This window comes from Stylophora pistillata, chromosome 3 (assembly GCF_964205215.1).
Source record: "Stylophora pistillata chromosome 3, jaStyPist1.2, whole genome shotgun sequence".
Lineage (NCBI taxonomy): Eukaryota > Metazoa > Cnidaria > Anthozoa > Scleractinia > Pocilloporidae > Stylophora > Stylophora pistillata.
In genome coordinates this window covers 38,810,231-38,823,464 of record NC_142521.1, presented here as the reverse complement: position 1 = coordinate 38,823,464, position 13,234 = coordinate 38,810,231, and the positions used below count along the sequence as shown (strand labels likewise).

Here is a 13,234-nt window from a genome sequence, read left to right as displayed (position 1 = left end):
TAGGTGCTGGCGTGTCGAGTCGATAAAATTGATAATCAATAAAATTCAATTGAAAATAATAAATTGTATTGGAATACTATGTGAATATTGATTTCTAAAGCATTATTTTCGATTTGATCTAAGTTATCGACTTTATCGGCGCAAAATGTCTCCAATTATAGTACGGCAGTGAAACATCCGAAAATGTTCAAATTTTCTAAAGTTGGGTTCCTTTAGGATTATCCGGATCAGGATCAGTCACCCGAAATCACTAGGATCATAGTGCCTCTGAAGGAGATGGTCTTTTTTAGTTGTGGATACGCGAAGCGTATAAACGACTGTCAAAATTTAAGGAATCAGTTAAAAAACGCTTATTACAACTACGAAAAAACACCACTTACGTTTATCTGTTGTATCAAGAGTATTCGATTTTCTTTTATCACTTGCAAACCTTTAAAAAGAAAACTACCCATTTTTCTTGTTTAGCGGAAGCCCGTTCACTGACACTATGTTGAGCTCTGAAAAAAACACACCTAACGGGGAAAATACTCCATTTCCCCTTTAGCTTAAACTGATTGTCCATTATCAAGTCTATTATCAAACGAAAGTGTTCAGCGAAGTCATTTCAATTCGGGGGGACAATTTGCCCATTTTTCTCGATTAGTGGAAGCCCGTACCCTAACACAAAAACACACTTAACTGGGAAGAAATAGTCCATTACCCCCTCAGCTTAAGCTGATTGTCCATTATCAAGTCTATTATCGAGTGAAAGCGTTCAGCGAAGACATTTCAATTCGGGTACCATCCGCCCTCGTTGCGAATGTAAAACTGATAAGCTGCTCGTAGACCAGACTCCAAGGCCCCCTGAATCCATCCCGAAGCAAACGAGAGGTCTTCCCCAGCAAAGAAGAGGTTAGCCATAGGGCATTGAGGTAGCGGACGTTTTGGTACTGGGTGGGTTTGAGCAGGGCATAGGCTCCTTGAGCGGTTGGTTGGTTGTACCATGCACAGACGTCTCCCGTTTCAACCTGCTCTTTAATCTCTGTGTGAATTGTAGCAATTTGCTCTACTGCCTCGTGTAGAGCAGTAGTAGCATCCAGGGAGCCAAAGAGTAGGGCTTCTGTCTTCCACGTGTAAACCAACAGGATACCTTTTTCTCCAGGATGCTCTCCAGTGACACTGCCTGGATAATGAAGCTGCCCGATTGGAAGATTTGTTTTTGAGAAGCCTCCTTTAATGCCATCTTTCTCCCAGAATCTAGTCTTAATCTGTATGAATAGTTTGGTTGCTGGACCGGTAAAGATGTCTTCCATGGCCTTGTAGAAATCCTGTGTTCGGTTCGGTGTTTCCAGAGGGTGTGTACCTGATCTGTCTAAGAATGTTGATTGGAGTTGCCACTATAACAGCATCTCCTTCGATCTCAAAAGGCTGTCTGCTGTTGCTGAAGTAGCCTTTTACCACCACACGATTCTTTTCAGTACCATCGACATCAAACGTGTAGATTATCTCTTTGACTTTGTTGTTGAAGTTAATTTTATCGTGAAGGCAAACGTCGGGATTCCAGCCTGCATTGCCTTTTTTGGTAAAGGCTTCTGGTAACAAAGACATCCCACCTTTGATACAGTGCATGTTTGATGCCCACCACTGACCCAGTTGATCTCGGAGGTACTGCACAAGGCTTTGATCAAGCTGCTATGTGTAGGTGAAGACATAGTAGGCAGTGATAGCTTCATTGAGCCAAGGAAGGTACTTCTTGAGCTCCTCGAGACAAGTCAAAGAGATGCCGTGTTTTTTCACGAGGACTTCCCTCTCGAGGACTTTTTTCTTAACTTTTGTCATGACGGCCTCGTAGGTACTTTGTAGGAACCCATCGAGTGAAAAATGACTCCAGAGATCAATCCACAGATCCCAGGAGTCGCTTGGTGTAACGCTGTCATCATCAAGCCAGCCAAGTAGCTGATCTGTTATTACTTTAGTAGTGCGAGCATAATATTGTTCTGCAGTTGGATAAAGGTAAAGTTACAGTCAAAGCTACCATGTAGACAATGATCAAATAGGCCCTGGACAAAGCTAATTCAAAATTTTCTTGAAATAGGTCATTTTCAGTCCAATAGCTGTTATGTTAATTCGCCTGTTCTGAAGACATTGGGTGTTGGTTTTCTTCCATAACAAGTAATCTTACTCTTTTAATCATTTTTAGATGCGGTGCATTTTAGGTGCTAAACAAAGGCAATTAAAACTCGATCGCACTTTCAGTCAGTCGTCCCGATGGCCTCTGGCGTGAGGCATTCACTATCCTGAGTTTTGAACACTTATCCCTCCGTAAATTCTATTTCATATTTCACAACTTCTTTTGGCTCTTCCTCGGGCTGTGCAATTTCGTGGGATCCGATGTGTGCAAGGAAGACGTACTTTGAGAGTGCTGTGTGCAACAGTCAGGGATAGTATAATGCCAAGGGGTTTGAAAATTTTTTAATCTCCAGTTGCGGCTGTAGAATACTCTAACTATGCATGGCTAAAATGAGGTTTGCAGCCTTTGCCGTGCTTTAAACTTACCGATACTTGTGATGTCGTCCATTTGATTTTCAGCTAGGGTAACATTTGTTCATCGAGGTTAAAGGATCTTTATTCCATTCTGTAAAATACACGAATTTGAAATGACCCTTTACTCTCTCAGTGCCTCTCACCGCTCAGGTGTATTAATGGTTAAATACACGAATTGGGAACTAGGTGAGGTCAAAGCGTTTAAGATTACAGGTCAGCGTCGTTCATGAGGCCCAAATTCTAGAACTCAGTTTCATTCTCAGGGAGATAACTTGCTAAACTGCAGAGAGAGAGAGGGGGAGAGAGAGAGGGAGAGAGAGAGAAAGGGAGAGCTTTATTTATAGAAGGTAGCACTTAATAGCTAGAAGCTAATGAACTTGTGGCCCTCAGAACACCCACCCAACCCACGCCAGGGGAGGACATCCATCACACATTAATCTCGTGCGTGGGAAATCAACGTCTCCTACCCCTAACCCTGCAGGAGACGGGGCCTACGGTTTATTCGTTGTTATCCGAGAAGACTAGAATATCTATCCATTTCTTGATATTATAGACCACTTTCATAAATGGCTGCCGGATTAATATTCTTTTGCTTAGATTTAAATTAGCCCTTCTGGCCTCGCTTGAGATAATGTATACTTTTGAATTTTGTACTGGAGAACGAGGCCAGAAGGGCTAATTTAAATTTAAACTAAAGAATATTCATCTGGCAGCCATTTATGAAAGTGGTCTATAGAAAGGTATCATATTCTCCTCAGTTATTTTAAGACCCTGATTGTTGGTCTGGCCGGGGCTTGAACCCTCGACCTCCCGCACAGCAGTCCGGCGCTCTACCAGTTGAGCTAACCATGAGGGCCACTCTGGCCTCAGATAAGCAACATCTGACTTCGAGGGAAGGCATTTGACGCGTTGAAACATAAACAAGTAGATTTTATTCATTTATCATAAAGCTCACCTTCTATACGGAGAACGTCTTCGTTAAGAAACTTTAGAAAAGCGTTCTCACTGGAGTTAGAAAAATGTGTCAAGGGTAGGTTGAATCGTGCCTTATAAGTATAAAAATCCGCCAGGAAATGGGTCTTTTCCATCGCGTCGGGGTGACATGGTAGCCTAATGGCACCAGCTGCAATTGAAATAATAGAAATGCAAAACGATTGCGAAACCAATCATTACAAATAGTTTCTATGGAGAATAAAAATCACGTCAGTCTCCATCAATCGACTACAGTACTTACCCTCAGCGTGGAGTCCTTTTGCAAAGCCATCTTTATCCCCAAGGGTGTGTTTTCTACCTCCTAGTCGCGTCTGGCTTTCTAATACTCTTACGTCGTGTCCAATTTGCGCCAGCTCAAATGCAGCCACTAACCCTGCCATCCCGGCTCCAACCACAGTCACTTTCTTCTGTTTTTCCGTCTTTGAATGCTTTTCAGGATCCGCCACTCCCTTGATCCATTTTTGGAAAGCAAAATTTAGGCCCTCCTTAGCGATATCCATCAACAGTGGTTCTAAAAGATCGCTTTGTTGGACAGGTCGTCGCTCTCTTGTAATTTTAGACGCTTGAACCTCATCGACCATGCGGGCTGCATACATAGCCACTGTAGGTAATGGGCTTTTGACTGCATCATCCTCACAGTTCCCTAGATCCCCAGTAATCCAGTTTGGTTCGTTCTTTAGCAAAACCCTACCCAATCGCTCAGCGGCGCCCCTATCGGGTGTCTTTGTCGTCATGGTGATTTCTCAGCTGTAGATATCAAAGAGATTCTGTGAGGGTCTCAATGGGGTTAGCTGTTTTCCTTAAAAAACAAGGCAAACATTAATCTTTTAGGCGTAAAAATTAGAAAAGTTAGCCGTAAAAATATTAATCATAATCAAATTATAGCCACAAAAGTAAAAATCTCAAGTTCTCTTCTAAATCTTGTAAAAAAGGTTGTGCTTGTTCATCGTGGTAAATCATTATTGTTTGTATCAAGATATAGTCACTTGTGATGTGGATCGCGACGTTTCGACTGCATACTTCTCGTCCTCATCAGGCGATAAGGTCGACTGGTTTCGGGTTTTCTTATAAAGCTGGATGCTCTGCTGTAATTGGTTGGCATTCCACAGTTGTAATTGGCGCGTTTAGATCCTCGATGTTAGTCAGTTATTCTCTCGGTCTGATGTCGTGCTGTCAAGAAGGCTGGCCGCACGGTGCTAATACCTGCCCTAATCGGCGACCTACTGATTTTAGTTTTGAGATCCACATACTTCCGGTATAATAGATCGATTTACCAACAACAAGAGGGCGCAGCCATGGGAACCCGGTTTCCGCTGTACTGCTAACCTCTACATGGAGAGTTTTGAAGAACAGGCAATAACCTCATCATCCTACAAGCCAAGGATCTAGAAACGCTACGTTGACGACACCTTTACCATCCTGGATCGTGAAAACGTTGGTAACTTCCTACAGCATTTGAACAACCTGTACCGCTCCACTTCACCATAGTGACGGAGGATGACACCAAACTAGTCTTCCTCGACACCGCAGTTTCAAGAGAACCTGACGGCCGCCTCACCACCATCGTTACAGGAAGCCCACAAACACTGATCAGTACTTGGCGTAACTTCACCCTTACAACATCAACAGTGGAATAGAAATTCCTGAAGTGTGGTTGGTCACGATCAAAAAACACAACAACATGAGAGCTGTACGATAAGGGACTGCTGATACGAAAAACTCACTAAAAACGGGGATCGAAACGCGCCAATCAAAGCTGTGGAATATCAATCAATCACAGCGGAGCATCCTGCTTTATAAGATGGCCCATCTTGCCATCTCGGGACTGAGCGAGCGAGGGAAAAAGTGCGTGGAGCGGACTTGCAAATTAAATATCGTAAATTGTATAAAATATCGGCGATGAAGTCGTAAAAAGCGACATAAGACAGTCAAAACAAAGAAGACGTAAACGATCCTCGTTGGTTTGTGCTTCAAAAGAGGTTGCCATTCTCTCCCGCCTCTCGAAATAAACAAGTCAATCTTGATATCCCTTTTAAAGCAAAATCTCTTTGATATGTAATTAACCCTTTATTGTCCAAGCTTGTTTGTTCAAGCTGGCTAGATTTCAGCCTCGTTCTTTTCTTGCGTAGTCGTGGACCGAGACGAAGTCGAGGTCCACAAAAACGCCAAAAAAGAACTCAGCCAATATCCAGGAATCTTGACCTAAGAACACTTGGTCAATTACTAACATAAAATAACTCAAAATGCAATGATTGAGTCTTTTAAGAACGTATAACAGGGACTTTTTTAAGAATCCCTTAAATAATCGTCCAGGCTTTGCATGCTTTAAAGTCTTCTCACATCGTGGACCTCTAAAATAAGTCACTCAAACATCAATACGTTGTTAGTGACTTTCAGCTTGCCTTGTGTAAAAATTAACCCCCTGCTTGCTAAAGGAGGAGGTTTCTTTCGAAGTTCCCTCATTTCCACCACATCCTTGCGCTTAAAATAACATACCAGTACAAAATTCGGACAGCAGACTGGGTACAAAATGCAGACTTGGTACAAAATACAGACTGCAGACTGCGAACGAAGTGTATTTTCGTCTGATATGTGGTACAAAATACAGACTGCAGACTGCGAACGAAGTGTATTTTCGTCTGATATGTGATAACATGTCATCTAAGAACTTACCGAGTGTCACGCAATCGCTTTTCCACGACCTTCTTTCATGATCATTTGCTTTATTGCGGAATATTACTCGCCCGTTTCTTGATATCTTTTGTTTTTAACAAAGCAGCCATTGTATTCTGTTTTTGATAAAGCGGCCACAATCGTTCTTAAATAGAACGTCAAGCCTTCGCTTAGTCCTGTCACTTCGAGCGCGAGATGTCAGTATTGAAACACATAACAGCTTCTGCACGTGGTCCGTACTCTTCACCTCTGTTACCAAATACAATTTTGACGAAAATGACGACCAAATGCTAAAAAACGGAAACTCTACAAACACCAAAACTAAGAACACCAAAACCGATAAAACGTACACTGAGCGGTCAAGTTTGTTTCTACATTTCTTAAGCACTTCGAAACGCTTTAGCAGGCCCTGGGGCATTGTCCCGTGCATGTTCTTATAGTGTTTGGCAATGGCGGAGGATTGTTGTTAACGTCCTTTTACACAATTATGTAAATGTGCGCGTGTGTAACCTACATAACCCGCATCACACAGGTCATATTGAAAACCGTAAACAACACACTGCTGATGTACCATTGGTGGATGGTGGTGTGTACTTTTAGGCTTAGATTCTTAAGTTGTTTCCTCACAATATCTGCTGAGATTTGGTCTTTAAATGGTAAAACCGCTCGAATCGTGTCGTCTGTCTCTTGAGATGGTGATAAAGGCTGCCGTTGGTCGCAAATCTTGAGTTCATGAAGCTTTTGATGGTAGAATTAACAAGATGTTTGGGATACTTCAACCGTGAGAATACTGATTTCAAACGGTCACATTCGTCTGCAAAATGTGTCCAAGATGAAGATAAACGTTGTGCTCGATCAAGCATAGTTCTTTGTAAACCTTTTTTGTAGCGTTTTTCGACATTACTCTGATAGTGTAAGAGTAGACTTGAATTGGTGGGTTTTACATGCACTTTTGTCTCTATTTGTGGCGATTGATTCAGCAACTGGATACCCAGAAATGGGAGCATTCCATTTCTGGGTATCCAGCATTCCATTTCTGGGACGTTTATTCTATCAATATGAGAGATAATAACACACACAAAAAAAATTGATGGTGTCTCGTCTCGATCAGTCACGAAATTACGCTTCAATGACGTTTTCGTCCAAAAAATTTCGTTGCCTTGTAGTTTTTCATCACTTATTTATCCTGTTTTATTTGGCAAGCATAATGAAAACTCGAGCGGCTTTAAACAGCGCGAGGCTCGAAGCTGCATGGGCGGTTTTGCGGCCTGGGCTCCAAAACCCTGAGAACTCTTGACATAATACAGTTCAAATTCTGTTTTGTAAAGAGCTACAGCTTCAATAACAAAGGGAAAACTGTTGCCAGGCAAACAGGATGCTCAAGTGGCTTAGCATGGCGTCAGTTTTTCCTCACTTTCAACAGATACTTGGAAAGGAGGATGACAAGCTTATCCTATCATGCTTTGCGACTCTTTCTTGCAAATGTATTTAGATTGTTCCTCCAATGTAAAGCAACGCATGTTCTAATTTGACATGGAAAATACACATATCTTATTAAACGTTTTGTTGTGTATTTTTACGAGTATGTTGAGTATTTTTACTCGTTGTACAAACAAAGAGTAAAAATACATATATGTCATTCACCAAACGGGAGGTCCGTATTAGGAAAAACTGTGCACAAGGTCTTAGATACCGCCCGAGGTACTCAAGACAGAGGGCAATATTTCCCAATACGGACCGACCTATGCTGGTGTAGTGTATGGTGATGCCCCCGTGTGGAGAAGAATGTATGTGTATATATGGCGTGTACATGTATTTAATATAAAGTAGTAGTTCTTTTCGGTTAAGAGTAAGTGTGTAACGAAAGTGAATAAACGGTTTTCAATTTAACCGCGATTTACTACAGCTGGTGAAAAACGTATTTATATTTTTTTTAACACATAAAAAAATGATTGCCGAAGGCACCCGAATCATTTAGGGCTACAAATACGGGTCTAATTACAGGTAAATCCTCAATGAACTTATCAATTTTTTAGCGAGTGGATGATAAAGAAAACGGACGTTATTAAAATTAAAGAGAAAGCTTTCACTGAGACATTTTTATTTGTAAAAGTAGCTGTAAAGGGCTCCCTTGCAAACTCTAAAACATTTTTTGGTAACGTACTGTCACGATGTGACATCTGTCAATTGAAGAGGAAAAAGGCGCATGTACGCTTTTGAATAAACAACAGTACTGGTATGACAAACACAAACGAGTTAAATGACCATGTGCAACGATCTTCTCGTAAAAAGAAACACTCAGAGATTGTTCTTCTAAACGAGTTCCTGGTCCGAAACAAAACAATTCTTCACAAATTTAACTCATTTAATTTAACGAAAATAACAAGCTACATCAGTAAGACAAAACAACATGGCGGTCATCTGACCTCATGGTCAAACTAGTTCCCAGTCCTTCTAAACAGAGATCTTAGGGAAAGTATTGTTTACTTCCAACGACGATTAATCTTTGAAGATTTACCTCTGTTCCCTTTTAGAAAGTCACGGAAAGTCAAATTGTAAGTGAATGCAAATGTGTGTTTTGGAGTTGTCAGTCTGCTTGTTTGTTTTCTGCAATAGAGTATGCAAATCTGTCTTTCTTCCACCGAAAAACTGAAGTCAGTGAGACTCTTTCCAGCTAGACACAAGGGGATTTAATGCGACTTTTATTTATCGAATTCCTTCGGTTTCTGTTGTGAAATCTATGGTAGAAATGTCCAAATTCAAGAGACTTGTAAAGACTAGGCGAAAGTGTATTTATAGGCTAAAAAAAACTCAAAACGTCGCTCAACGTTTCACAAACGAACAAACTGTGTTGAAGAATTCAGATATTAATGTGTGAGAGTCACATTGATTAACGTAATTTTTAACTGCAACTGCCTCTCGTTTTAACTTTCGGAGTTACTTTTTGTGAAGGATTAGTAAATAAAAACTTGTTTTTAGGCCGCATTTCAATCCCTTTAAAGGCAAATTTAGTACCACAAAATTTATTTCGGAATCAATTTTTTCGGAAAAACCAAAGGGACTGAGAGAGAGAGAGAGAGAGCAAAGAGAATTAATGTTATTTATCGCCAAAAAGTTGTGAGCGAGGTCTTTACCTAAAAATTCTGCCCAGCCGGCGGAAAATTTGTGAAAAATTACAACGAAGTTCAAGAGATGTTCTGCAAAGTGACTCAAAGCGGAACGGAACCGCCCGCTGTGAGCAAGCCGGGTAGGAGAATACTGTACGCTTTCGGAACCAATCAGATCGCAGGATTTATATAATACCGCTCGCTCACGAGCTGAGAAAAAATAGTCAGCGATACTTCACAACAGAACTTTTAATAAGAGATTTATTACCCAACACGCTAAATTACTATTTCAGTGCGGGCGAATTTCGCGAAAAGGGAGACGCCTAGAAGAGAATAAAAATACCTAATACCTAATAATGAAAAATATTTAAGTGAAAAGCTAATTTTTACGAATTCTGTATGTTACCTCTTATTCTCCGTTTTAAAATTGTGCGCAGATAAGTACAGTGAGATTTATTTTTCTAAAACAGTCGAATTTTGTTGCAAGTTATGTCAGTCCCCTATGACTTATCATAATAAGTCTGAGAAAAGTTGATCTTTCTCAATTGAAGTTTTTATCAAAATGGCTGTACGTCATTACCCGTTATCTGCAGTGTTTTGAATGTAATAAAAAAGCCCATGAAATGTCCTGTTTGGACGCATTTGCGAATGTCTTTTTATCACGTTTAGGCCTGTCTTGTAATCGGTGGTCAACTTGGGTCGCAGTTGAAGGTGCAGTTGCTGTTGTAGTTGTTTATGTAGTTGTTTATGTTATTATGTCATTACGGCAGTCATGTCGATTCAACTTGGCTGATGTGCCAGCAACGTTTCAGTGATGTCTTGAACGGAGAGCCTGCAATGAACGTGAGAGAAACTTCCTTCGATAGCTAAAAGGCTGTATGATCCTATATCAGAGTGGAAGAAACTCCATTAAATACATTATAACACAACTACAGCGCCCTCTCGTGAAAGTCCTTTTAATTCCTTATGATGATGTGTGGCGGCTTGATCGGCGTGTACTCATTACTGGCATTGGTGATCCATTAAAAACACGACTCACTACGTTACTAGAATGAGAAATGTCTGTCGTTGCCAAAATAGAACTTGTCGCAGCACAAAACATTGGGTCGCCAATTGTACACCTTTAAAATTTATTATTATACTTATTGCCACTTTATCACTATCAGCGCCTCTGAGCTACTGCAGAATAAACTTTCGAAAAACCATTTTTACCAGTGAGGAAGGCGTTTCAAGGAAATATAAGGCTCCCCTCGATTTTAATTAGGTCATTTTGTTTAATGCTCCTTTAACACTTTGAAACCAAATATGGGTCATGGATAGGATATTTCTTCATAAGCTACATGTATAACAAACCTTTGCTCTCTCATTGTAAACTCATTATAAACATCACTCTCAAATGTGGGAACCGTAACCAAAAGGATAGTACTGCAGTGACTGTAAGGTCCGTTTAGCATTTTTGCTTTTCTGCACAGGCTTCTATGTCCGCGGCATTTCTGCATTAAAAATTTTGCTGCTGTTCTAAGGTAAGAGAGAACTGAATAATAAACAATTAACCGTCAGTCCCTAACCCAACTCGAGGCTGAGTCGAGGGAAACGAGGGATTAATTGTTGAGGGATCTGCGTCATAGCACAACGAAGGTATTAGAAGACGCATTGTGAAAAAGATTGTAATATTTATGAATTACATGTGAGCGTGAAGGAGCGTTATATACTTCAGAGCTCAAAACGTCACGCCATCTTCACGCCACCGTTAATCATGGGAGGTTTGCTTGAAACAGTGACTTATTACCTTCTGGCGCCATAGAGAGGAAAAGATGAAGAGAAGCCGGCCTTGGGAGAATTCATGGAGACGATTCATTGGATAATCATTCATAATTCTAACCGAAATCATTACTGAGAACCACGCAAGCTTCATAAGAAGTTCCTTTCGCATAAATCACTTTTCAGGTAAGACGAAACAAACGAAACAACTTCACTCCTTCTTTTTTAGCCCAAGAAGCCTTGAGCATGTAAATATAAGCGACTGAACTGATAGGCTCTGAAACCCTTTTGTTTTGGCGGCAAACAAAACTCTGAAGTGTGATCAATCATGCTGCTAATTGTCCTTTTGGCAGTCATTCCATTCAAGTTAAGATTTAGAATTACTACTGTGCGGGTTTGTCAGTTTGGTTATCAACTGAGGTGGAAGAATCTTTAATCTAAAATCTAATCCCATTGGCAGGAGTAGACCAAGTCAATTTCTTTCAAATACCTTCTTTAAAAGAACCTGAAAATAAGACGATCTCTTTACGAGAGGCCGCCCTGCTCTTATTGATGTCGAGCAGCTTTCCTCCCGAGGTACATGGTTTGTATCTTTTACGTTCGTAACCCTCTAAATTCTCAAAGTGATTAACCTCCAACTTCATCCTATAATACCCATACATTTTTTAGCAAACAAGTCATGAGAGTATTCAAACTTATCAGGTAAAAGCCATTACCTGGATCTAACACTAAATTATCGTAACCAATTTACAAAGAAATGTGCAGCAGCTAGAGGGGAGAATTTACACTCAGATCTTGGGAGTTTAATAGTTAAGAATCATACAGTACAGAAGGTCAACAGTATTATTTCTTTTTCGTTCCGATGAAAGTTCTGCCTAAGGAATCAACTATCTTTCAATACCAAATACTAAATCAGCTATTTCGAAGTACCTAGTCGCGGTAAGTCGTCTGGATAAATTTCTTCGCTCAGCAGACACTGGAAAATCAGCTGTGAACTAATTTTCCTTCATCCAACATATGCTCTTCGATCTCAGGTAGATACATCATATCGACACCACTCGCGAGGTAGAATGCCACAGGAGCGTATACAACATCGAAATAGTCAAAGAGAGTATATCATAACAATGGTATCCTTAGTGAACCGAGTAAAAGGCTGCAGCAACTGACAGGCTGCTCGGGGCATGATCAACTCAAGCCCCGAGTGTATTGCTGTAGTATGTGTTCAAAGATAGTGGCAGCTTTCTTGGTAGACACAACCGAACAAATTCTTCATCACCCAGCCAATTTCAGCTTAATAAATATCCCTCCTGACCACTCTTCTAACGCCTCAGTATAGTGATAGGGTTGTAATACCGTGGGGGCTCGGTCCCAATTGCACTCGCAGTGTATGCGATACTTATGACTACGGCAGATCGATAAGCTGCATTGCTTAACGTTGTAAAGCTTCCTCGCCGTTATTCGTAATCCTCGTTTTTAATAACTTTTTCTCGATTCTGGTAGCCTCTTAAGTGTGAGGGCTTTTTTGTCTCACTACAATGCCAACTACATTCTGTTGTTGATTTATGTAATATTTTTGACCGCCTAAACTGTAATTTTTCAAGGGAAGCAGAGAGTGCTATGCCTTCTGATTAACACCCGTGTCATGCCCTGACTCAGGTTTAGGCTGATATAAAAAAAGGGAACAATTAAAATGTGCGCTGTCACAGCGTTCTGGGTATCCCCGTGTTTTGGGTACCCCGTTCCCAAATCCCTTGTGTTTTGGTATCCTCTTTGATATCTTGACGCTAATGCAGTGATTTCAAGTACAGGATAATTTGCATATTATACCACTGAATTAAATTGGTAGGACAGATACAATTCCCACAGAGTCTCCATGAATTGTCGTGAATATGTTTTAAGAAATAGAGGGCTATTTTTTAGTTGGTCCTTGTCACATACTACATGCTGTTCAACAATGTTATTTTTATCTTTCATTTCATTCATTTAATTGTACTCAGTTTCTTATGCTCACATTCACTGGCATGAAAAGCCGCACAGTCGAAGGCATATAGTGAAATCACTAAACAGAGATGTAATCTGAATCTTAATATTTTTTAATAGGAAACAGAGCTTCCACTCTAAAAGTCCGTCAATTTCAATATTTTGGGGAAAAATAAATGAATCAATTGCTTGTAATA

At 40.5% G+C, this 13,234-nt stretch overlaps 3 pseudogenes across 1 annotated transcript; 1 reads left to right on the top strand and 2 right to left on the bottom strand.

Annotated features, from left to right (window-relative positions):
- The window catches only part of LOC148736037 (uncharacterized), a 19,386-nt pseudogene extending 14,171 nt beyond the window's left edge, over positions 1 to 5,215 (top strand).
- Positions 679 to 4,316, bottom strand: LOC111331443 (uncharacterized; annotated as a pseudogene). The gene is made up of 4 exons (XR_015999410.1): positions 3,758 to 4,316; positions 3,479 to 3,646; positions 2,536 to 2,614; positions 679 to 1,976 (listed from the first exon to the last, which is right to left on the bottom strand). The product of XR_015999410.1 is annotated as an uncharacterized LOC111331443 (transcript).
- Positions 5,216 to 6,283: 1,068 nt separating the features above from the next.
- On the bottom strand, positions 6,284 to 7,126 carry LOC148736036 (uncharacterized; annotated as a pseudogene).
- Positions 7,127 to 13,234: the final 6,108 nt, after the last annotated feature.